Source organism: Capricornis sumatraensis, chromosome 18 (genome assembly GCF_032405125.1).
Source record: "Capricornis sumatraensis isolate serow.1 chromosome 18, serow.2, whole genome shotgun sequence".
In the NCBI taxonomy this organism is placed as follows: Eukaryota; Metazoa; Chordata; class Mammalia; order Artiodactyla; family Bovidae; genus Capricornis; species Capricornis sumatraensis.
This window is the reverse complement of record NC_091086.1, coordinates 59,695,189-59,706,129: the sequence shown is the minus strand read 5'-3', so window position 1 is coordinate 59,706,129 and position 10,941 is coordinate 59,695,189. Positions and strand designations below refer to the sequence as shown.

Here is a 10,941-nt window from a genome sequence, read left to right as displayed (position 1 = left end):
CCCTGTTTCCCCTGGGTAGGAATGTTACTTAGCATAAAGTTTTGTGTTAAGCTCACAAATACATGGCAAGGAAAGATTGGCAATGAAGTAAAAGCATAGAGTTATAAACACGCATGTGATTTATTTGAGATACTTCCTATGTCCTCTTATAAAGTATTATATTTTATACCCTATAAAATAATCTAGAATAACATATTTATTGTTTACCCATGCCTTTAATGGGTTATTGTGAAAACAAGCATTATCGGCCATCACTTAAAACTTGCTCTACCATTTCAGAAACCACACTGTGCAAAAGGTGGCAGTGATAAATCATCTCTGGACTTCATAAAATAAAAACACCATGGTTGAAAGTCAGCTATTTGATTTAGAATGTAACAGAAAGTCTGATGACATTTTTTCCCATTTCATATACAGATAAACTGAAGAGCAAGAGACAAATTGACTTTATCAAGAAAAATTGGCAAATAAAATGGTTCGTCACTGCTATTTATCTTGATTCTTTTGTTTCTTGTTCTTAAGTGGGGGCTGTTTTAGCAGCCAAGCTTTTATTTCTTTTGAGAACAGCATGTGTCAACAACCTCAACTTCATTTATTATAATTAAGAAGTAAATTTTATCTTTTCAATTTATGTGTGATTTTATCTGCCTGTTTACAGACATAAATTTGGAGGAGTCTTTTTTTTTTTTTTAATTATGAGTTCTATTGTTTGACTTTTCAGATACCTGTAGGCACAACACTTAACAGAAGACCTTGGTTCTTCTGCTGGTCAAAATGCTTACAGCCATGTGGTCTTACAATAGTCGGTTCAATTCTGATTTTCAGCTTTCAGCGTAACTCTGTAAATAAAGACATTCTAATGTGTTCAGTTTAATGCATTCAGTGAACTACTGTGAGAACCAGTTGGAGTAACTTCTCTGAAAACATCTTAGATATTATAAAATCTACAAACCCAAAGTCTTATAAGACATAATAGAATCCCTAACAAATATAATACAGATATTTTCTATTTGTATAATTAGTTTTATAAATTAGTCTAATTGCTATTCATTATCTTTATCACTGAGACTAACTTTTTCTGCTTAACAGTTGTGTACTTTTTGGTCCTTGTAATTCCTGAGAACCTGGAAATATGGACTCCTGAGATTAGCTGTGAAACCCAGTTTCTTCCTCTATATTGAATCCAAGTACCCACAACATGATCCTGTCCAAACCGCAGTGCCTTGCTTTGACCCTAAACAATATCAAGAAAATGACAATATATTGTCCAGGCTACCTCATAGGTTTATGATTTCTAAGTTTCTGTCAGAATGTTGGGAAAACTTATCTTCTTTAATTTTTAGTTGATTTTACACTTGTTTTTCTACTAAATTTAAACTGCTTAAAAAACTGAGTCTTTGCTTGAGTATCTTTACTCATTAAAAAAATAAAATTGATAATATATATAATAAAATTATACTTAGGGATGTATCATTTGTGAGGTCTCTATTTTAGGGGTTGATGTCAGGTAGATACAATTAATTTGGTATAAAAGAAGTTCCAACACAAAAATATTATAATTATAAATATATATGTTTTATATAAATAATATGTAATAAATATATAATGTAAATTATATAAATATGTGTATAAATATAAATAAATAATATAAACTCTAAAATTTCACTTCCTTAAATATAAGTGCCTTGCACAGTAGTTTAGACATTTATAATTTCATTATATGAAAAAATGAATAATAGAAATTACAATATTTTAATATCTTGAGACTTTAATAGAAAGATATTTAATACCATAAAGGCTATTCTTACAGTGTTTAAAATGAATTATTTATTTTTTCAAAATATATTCAAATAGCTACATGATTCACTGGAGGCAACTTTAAAATGGAGTTGTTTTTACTGACTGCATTTTCAAAGTAGGTTTATGCATTTTATAAAATATGCAAAAATGATGATGATTAATGCTAGAAAACCAATATCAAAAATCTGGCCAGGACAGATCCTGTAACAAAAGCTGTATCAACTGATGATAAATTCTGAAAGTTTAAATACAGTATAAATTGTAATTTGTTTTTTTCCCAAGTCTGTATATATTTCTCTGACTGCCTTGAATATGAAGCACAAAAAGAAATGTTTGAAAATGCGGAGCCTTGGACTCTATGCTTTCTAAGATTCTAACAGAGTTTTGCAATAAGTGCTATTAGACCTACCCCACCTCCCTCTCTCCTCACATCCTCAATGACCTCAGGGATACAGTCAATGTGTCTCAATGAAATGTGAGCTTAAAAGATCTAATTTTGTCTTCTTTTTTTAAGGAATATGCCCAGTGACTAAAACATGATAATATACTCTTCATACTTTACTTAAAAACAATGGCAGTAAAATGTAAGTAAACAGATGTGACAAATGGGGAAAGAGCTATATTTGAGATGCTCAGTGAAAGTTTTCTGATTTTATTAGAGGCAGAAAATATGATAGTGTTAACAGCCAAATATGAAAAAAAAAAAAAAAAACCTCTAACACTCTCAAAATAAATTTGCCTTTTAAAGAACAGGTTATACTAATACTGGCCACCAAAAAATGGGCTTAGTTTACATGTAATTGTGCAAAACTAAGAGTGTTTCTAGTTACAGTGTAATTCAATAGTACTTTGCACATTACTTTTAATTCTTTAAAGAGAAAAGAAGCAATATGATATCTAACTAAATATCTGAATTCATAATAGAGGCTTTTATGCATTTTGGACTTCCTCCAATTGTTATTTACTTTTCTTCTATATTTACTTATGTGCTGTATTTTGGAGCTAACATTAGAAACAACACATAAAACAAATACTGTATGATTTTACTTCAAGGTGTAATTTAAAGGCAAAAATCAAGCTCATAGATAGAGAAACCAGTTTGGTGGCTGCCAGAGGTGGAGAGTGCGGGGTGGGCAAAATAAGTGAAGAGGGTCAAAAGGTACACGCTTCCAGTTATAAAATAAATTATAAGGAAGGAAAGTACAGCATGGTGACTATAGTTAATAACAACATATTGCATACTTGAAAGTTGCCAAGGGGTTAATCTCAAAAATCCTCATCACAAGAAAAACAAACTTGTACCTATATATGGTGATGAATTTTAACTAGAGTTTTTGTGGTGATTTTACCAAATGTACAAATATTGAATAATTATGCTATATGTGTGTGTGCGTTAGTCGCTCAGTCATGTCCAACTCTTTGTGATCCCATGGACTATAGTCTGCCAGGTTCCTCTGTCCATGGGATTCTCCATGCAAGAATACTGGATTGGGTTGCCATTTCCTTCTCCAGGGGATCTTCCCAAAACAGGGATTGAACCGGGGTCTCTTGCATTGCAGGCAGGTTCTTTACCATTTGAGCCAACAGGGAAGCTCTCATTATGCTACATACCTGAAATTAATGTTACATGGAAATACACCTCAATAACAAAATCCATAACAAAAAGGAAAATCTCAGTGCCAAAAGCAATTTTGTACCACTATACACACTGAATAACACATTATAAACCAACTTCTCTGTTTTTCTTTCAGGTTTTAGCTTGAAGGCTATTCTTTTTTAAATATAAATTTATTTATTTTAATTGGAGGTTAATTACTTTACAATATTATATTGGTTTTGCCATACATTAACATGAATCCGCCACAGGTATGCACGTGTTCCCCATCCTGAACCCCCCTCCTTCCTCCCTCCCCGTACCATCCCTCTGGGTCATCTCAGTGCATCAGCCCCAAGCATCCAGTATCATGCATCGAACCTGGACTGGCGATTCATTTCATATATGATATTATACATATTTCAATGCCATTCTCCCAAATCATCCCACCCTCTCTCTCTCTGTAAGAACATGTTATTCTAAGAGAAATATGCATCCTAATCTTAATTGTAACATTATTTAAAAGCCAAGATTTGGAAACAGGTGTTCATTGCTAGATGGACTGATAAACGAAATGTAGTGTATACGCACAATGGAATACTATTCAGCTATATAAAGAATACAGTCTTGCCCTTTGCAACATCATGAATGGACCTTAAGGGCATTACATTAAGTGAAGTAAGTCAGACAGAGAAAGACAAATACTATGTTATTTCATTTATATGAAGAAAGTAAAAACAAAGCAAGAAGATTGATACAGAGAACAGACTGGTGGTTTTGAGTGGAGGGGGAGTGTTTTGTGGAATAGAAAGGGTAAAAGGGGTCAAAGGTAGAAATTTCCAGTAAAACAATTAAGTCATAGGATATAAAGTACAATATGGCAGCATGGTGTCCATGCTAGACAATAATACTGTACTGAATATTCAAAAGTTCCTACGAGAAAATCTTAAAAGTTCTCATCACAAGGGAATATAGAAAAAAAATTTAACTATGTATGGTGACAGATTTTAACGAGAATTATTATTGTGGCTATTTTTCAATAAACAGTGAATCATCATGTTGTTTAACTGAAACTAACATATAGTCAATAGTTAATGGTCACTCAGTTGTATCCAACTCTTTGTGACCCCATGAACTATATAGTCCATTGAATTCTCCAGGCCAGAATACTGGAGTGGGTAGCCTTCACTTCTCCAGGGGATCTTCCTAAATCAAGGATCAATCCCAGGTCTCCAGTATTGCACATGGATTCTTTACCAGTTGAGTCACAATGGAAGCCCAAGGATACTGGAGTGGGCAGCCTATCCCTTCTCCAGCAGATCTTCCTGACTCAGCAATCAAACCAGGGACTCCTGCATTGCAGGCAGATCCTTTAATAACAGCTATTTGCTGCTGCTGCTAAGTCGCTTCAGTCGTGTCTGACTCTGTGCGACCCCATAGACAGCAGCCCACCAGGCTCCCCCATCCCTGGAATTCTCCAGGCAAGAATATCGGAGTGGGTTGCCATTTCCTTCTCCAAAGCATGAAAGTGAAAAGTGAAAGTGAAGTCACTCAGTCGTGTCTGACTCTTGGCGATCCCATGGACTGCAGCCTACCAGGCTCCTCTCTCCATGGGATTTTCCAGGCAAGAGTACTGGAGTGGGGTGCCATTGCCTTAGGGAAGCCCAAAACTAATATAGCATTATATTAAATATTCCTTCAACAAATAAAAACAGAAAACCAATACTATGGTGTTACAGATATAATGTATGTGGTAAGGGTATAAAAACATGTCCAGCAATCTCAGGATATTGGTGACTTCTAAGGAGGAAGATTAGGAAAATGATGCAACAATGGGCAGAGGAGTAGTTTGGTTTTATATTATTCTCTTTTCCAAGAAAAGATGCCTAAAGGATATCTGGGAAATTGTTAATTTTCTTTTTTTAAGAAGTGATAACTGGTTGTCAGGTACATTCTTTTTTGTATATGCTTACGATATTACAATTAGAAAACTAAAGGCTGTCAAAGAACAGTAAAAATATTTTGTATTATCTATTATTAAAGATAAGATAGGGTTGGGGAAATCACTTTGACTTGCTAATCAAGTTGTTGACTACAAAATTATCTCCCAAATCAGCAAATTTTATATTGAGCACATCATTATAATAATTAAAATAAATAGGTAACAAATGGATTATTTCTGTCATTCTAATAACTTATTAGAAATAGTAGTTTATTGAAGTAATGGATAGTTTGGTGTTAAAACAATAAATAAAACAGTTCAGTAAAATAATTTCATTACTCTGATTAACTTCAACGCAAAATGTCTTATCAATATTCCTTTACTCTGAAAATGCTCCTGAACTATAAAATTCACATGAGTCTTTTTGTTGTTTAGGTTCTAAGTCTAATTTTTAGGACCCCGTGGACAGTAAACCACCAGGCTCCTATGTCCATAGGATTTTCCAGGCTAGATTATTGAAGTGAGTTGCCATTTCTTCTCCAGAGGATATTTCCAACCCTCTTCTTCTGCATTGGCAGGTGGATTGCGTAACACTGAGCCACCAGGGAAGCCCTCAAATGAGGCTAATGAGTTAGTAGATAGGCAAAAGGGAATTTTGCTTTCTTATTCCACTCATTGCTGCTGGATTTTGTTTTAAATTTTTACTGCTTCAAGGGGTTATAAACTAAGCATTCTTAAATTAGTCATCATTCAGGCAATGAAAGCTATTTTCATTAGTCAAACATGTGAGGCTTGCCACCACCTCAGGACCTTTGCACATGCTATGGTTTCTATTTAAGATGCTTTTTCTGAGACTTTTAAATTAGACTGTTCTTTCTAATATATACATGAGGTTTAAGCATTATTTCCCCCTAGAAAGGCCTCTTATTCAGTCTATGCAAAGTTATCTTTTTCCACTGACACACTGTTATTATCTTCCCAGCATCTATTTTCTGAAATTACGTTTATTGCTCCTTGGAAGAAAAGCAACACCAAACGTAAATAGCATATTAAAAAGATGAGGCATTACTTTGCCTACAAAGGTCTGTATAGTCAAAGCTATGGTTTTTCCAGTAGTCATGTATGATTGTGAGAGTGGGCAACAAAAAAGGCTGAGTGCCAAAGAATTGATGCCTTTGAACTGTGGTTCTGGAGAAGACTCTTGAGAGTCCCTTGGACAGCAAGGAGATCAAACCAGTCAATGTTAAAGAAAATCTACCCTGAATATTCATTGGAAGGACTGAAGCTGAAGCTGAAGCTGAATCTCCAAGACTTAGGTCACTTGATGGAAAGAGTTGAGTCATTGGAAAATACCCTGATGCTGGGAAAGACTGAGGCAGGAGGAGAAAGGGATGACTGAGGATGAGATGGTTTTATGGTATCACTGGCTCAATGGACATGAGTTTAAGCAAGCTCAAGAAGATGGTGAAGGAAAGGGAAGCATGGTGTGCTGTCCATGGGGTTCCAACGAGACAGACACAACTGTGTGATTGAACAATATATATTTATTGTCCCTTTTACCTTCTTAAGTATAAAATAAAAATAAATTTAGAGAAGCAACTTTCTCTTGTTTACCAATGTATTTCAATAATCTAGAATATGTATGACATAGACACTGCTAAAAAATTGTTCTTTTGTTCAATGATATAAATGCTAACCTTAAGCAAGGTGCAAACAAAAAAGTAAAAGGGAGACTGGAGCCGCGAGAGACACCAGGGCAGCAGCCGCCGCCCCCTGGCGGGGCTCAAGAGCCGATGAAGCAGGCTGACGAGGAGGCGGCGGCGGTGGAGCGGGAGCAGGGACCTGGCGAGGGCAGAGAGCGGCAGTGCGGTGTACTCTAGAGAACAAGCCTTCAGATATCTTTGCCATATTGACTCTGAGCCATCAGGGGACTCAGGCTTATGCGGAGGCACTGTTACACAAAGCAGTGTCTAGTGAAGACAACAAGAAAGAGGGGAAAGGATTGGAAGAAGCAGCTAAAATACTATAGAAAACCATGAGATCTATCAGATCTTTTGCCAATGATGATCGCCATGTTATGGTGAAACATTCGACAATTTATCCATCTCCGGAGGAACTTGAAGCTGTTCAGAATATGGTGTCTACTGTTGAGTGTGCTCTTAAACATGTCTCAGGTTGGCTGGATGAAACAAGTAAAGGCACAAAAGCAGAGGGTGGGACAGAAGTAAAGAAGGAAGAGGCCGTAGACACCTATTCCAAGGATCAAGGTGGTCGGACATTGTGTGGTGTAATGAGGATTGGCCTGGTTGCCAAAGGCTTGCTGATTAAAGATGATATGGACTTGGAGCTGGTTTTAATGTGCAAAGACAAACCCACAGAGACCCTGTTAAGTACAGTCAAAGATAATCTTCCTATTCAGATTCAGAAACTCACAGAAGGGAAATATCAAGTGGAACAATGTGTAGATGAGGCATCTATTACAATTTGGAAAGAAAAGAACCCACACTAACTTTGAAGGTGATTCCCCTCTAATTAGAGACAAATTGGAGAAGGACGGAGAAAACGTTGTGATGAAATATCCTCCAGACTTATTGGACAGGCAGAAATGCCTGAATGCCTTGGTGTCTCTTCGACATGCCAAATGGTTTCAGGCAAGGGCAAATGGATTAAAGTCATGTGTAACTGTCCTCCACATTCTCCGTGATTTGTGCAACAGAGTCCCCACATGGGCACCATTAAAAGGATGGCCACTAGAGCTTATACGTGAAAAGTCTATAGGTACTTGTAATAGACCTTTGGGTGCTGGGGAGGCCTTGAGATGAGCAATGGAGTGTTTGGCATCTGGAATTCTACTTTCTGGGGGTCCCGGTCTTCATGATCCTTGTGAGCAAGATCCAACAGATGCTCTGAGCTATATGACCATCCAGCAAAAAGAAGATATTACCCACAGTGCACAGCATGCACTCAGACTGTCAGCCTTTGTTCAGATTTATAAAGTGCTGGAGGTGGACCCCCTTCCATCTAGTAAGCCTTTTCAGAAATATTCCTGGTCAGTTACTGATAAAGAAGGTGCTGGGTCTTCAGCTCTGAAGAGGCCATTTGAAGATGGATTAGGGGATGATAAAGATCCCAATAAGAAGATGAAATGAAACTTAAGGAAAATTCTGGACAGTAAAGCGATAGACCTTATGAATGCTGAATCAGATGAGGCCTGGGCTTCAGTATAAGCTCTTATCTCAGTCTGGCCCTGTCCATGCCCCAGTCTTCACAATGTCTGTAGATGTGGATGGTACAACATATGAAGCCTCAGGACCATCCAAGAAAACGGCAAAGCTTCACGTAGCAGCGAAGGTACTGCAGGCAATGGGATACCCAATGGACTTTGATGCACATATTGAATGCATGAGTTCTGATGAAAAGTCAGATAACGAAGGCAAAAATGAAACAGTGTCTTCAAACTCAAGCAATAATACTGGAAATTCTACAACTGAAATCTCCAGTACCTTAGAGGTAAGAACTCAGGGCCCTATCCTCAGAGCAAGTGGCAAAAATCCTGTAATGGAGCTCAATGAAAAAAAGAAGAGGTCTCAAGTATGAACTCATCTCGGAGACTGGTGGAAGCCACGACAAATGCTTTGTGATGGAGGTAAAACTGGATGGACAAAAATTCAGAGGTGCAGGTCCAAATAAGAAAGTGGCAAAGCAAGCGCAGCTTTAGCTGCCCTGGAGAAGCTGTTTTCTAGACCCAATGCAGCAAATAATAAGAAAAAGAAGATTATCCCTCAGGCAAAGGGTGTTGTGAATACAGCTGTGTCCGCAGCAGTCCAAGCTGTTCAGGGCAGAGGAAGAGGAACTCTAACAAGGGGGTGCTTTTGTTGGGGCCACAGCTGCTCCTGGCTACATACATGGCTCTAGGCTATGGAACACCCTATGGTTACAGCACAGCTGCCCCTGCCTATGGTTTACCCAAGAGAATGGTTCTGTTACCCGTTACGAAATTCCCAACATATCCCCTTCCCCCGTACTCATTCTGTTAGCAAATGACAAAAGCTAATTCCTATTCCGACAACAACCCAGTACATACAGAATGTTAGCGAAAAAGCCTTTTTTATCCTGCTTTCTTTGAACACATACTTGATCAAAATTATTTGTAAAGAACATCTTTTCCTACTTTTTGATTTTAACAAACGAAAATTTAGTTCTCTAAAACTAGAAAACAAACAAAAAAGAAACTAGTTCTGTGAAACGGTACCTCATTTCTGGAAGATAACTTATACCAGCCCTTCTGTTCTAGGGAAATAAGTCTAGCAGTTCAAAGTTTAAGTTTTAAGAGGAATATCAGATTGTGTAAAATTAAATTTGTGAAGGATGTATAGAGTCTCAAACACTGATCGCAAATAAACTGCTTTGTTGTAACACAGGGGAAAAAAAAGGAAAAGTAGGTGTTTTTGGTTAAGTTAGATAAAGATCATTTTGTTTCTTCTTGAAAATGCTTGGGTAGTCCATACCTTTCATGAAAATAAAAAACAGAGCTAGAGAAGCTTTGGAGAAGAGAATGAGTGTCATTTTCATCTGGGTGAAACATATTTTGCAACTATTGGTCTACAAATGGGGTTAATTAAGATGAGGGATAAAAATGTTGGAGGCCCTCAAGTACAGAGGTAAGGAATAATTGGCATCACTAGAGGAGAAATGACTAAAAAGAGAAGATGGTTAAGGACAGAATTTTGAGGTATATGAGAAAGTTAAGGTCATCAAATAAACTGAGGAACTGAGAGATAAGTTGACTTTCTGGTGGTCAAAGTGAAAGACTATGTTAAGGATGGGATATTGGTCAGTTTATAGGAAAACCAACAAGGAGCTATTGGATTGGGGAAATAGATGGTCATTGGTGACCATAAAAATTGATTCTGAGTTTAGGCCAGAGTGCTATCAATGAATATAAAACTGAAACAATGAGGGCTAAGGACACGGGCAAAGAGTCCATAGGATTCTGCTGCTGTGCTGGGCTTAGTTGCCTCTGACTCTTTGCAACTGCAGCCCACCAGGATCCTCTGTCCATGGGGATTCTCCAGGCAAAAATACTGGAGTTGGTGGCCATGCCCTCCTCCAGGGGATCCTCCCAAACTAGGGATCAAATCCAGGTCTCCTGCATTGCAGGTAGATTCTTTACCAGCTGAGCTACCAGGGCAGCCCTCCATAGGATGCTATCTCTAAGTAATTTGATGTCAAGGAGTGTGTGCATGCTCAGTAATTTTTGACTCCCTGTGACTCCATGGTCTGTAGCCCACTGGGCTCCTCTGTCCATGGAATTTTGCGGGCAAGAATACTACAGTGGGTTGCCATTTCCTAGTTCAGGGGATCTTGCTGACCAAGGGATCAAACCTGCATCACTTGCCTCTCCTGTATTGGCAGGCGGATTTTTTACCAATTGCGTCACCTTGGAAGCATGCCAGCTGAACCACAAGGGAAGCTCAAGAATACTGGAGTGGGTAGCCTATCTCTTCTCCAGCAGATCTTCCCAACCCAGGAATCAAACCAGGGTGTCCTGCATTGCAGGTGGATTCTTTACCAACTGAGCTATGAGGGAAGCCCTATGTAAAGG

At 37.8% G+C, this 10,941-nt stretch overlaps 1 pseudogene; it reads left to right on the top strand.

Moving 5' to 3' along the window:
• Positions 1–7,371: 7,371 nt before the first annotated feature.
• Positions 7,372–9,373, top strand: LOC138094455 (spermatid perinuclear RNA-binding protein pseudogene; annotated as a pseudogene).
• The last annotated feature ends 1,568 nt before the right edge of the window (positions 9,374–10,941 follow it).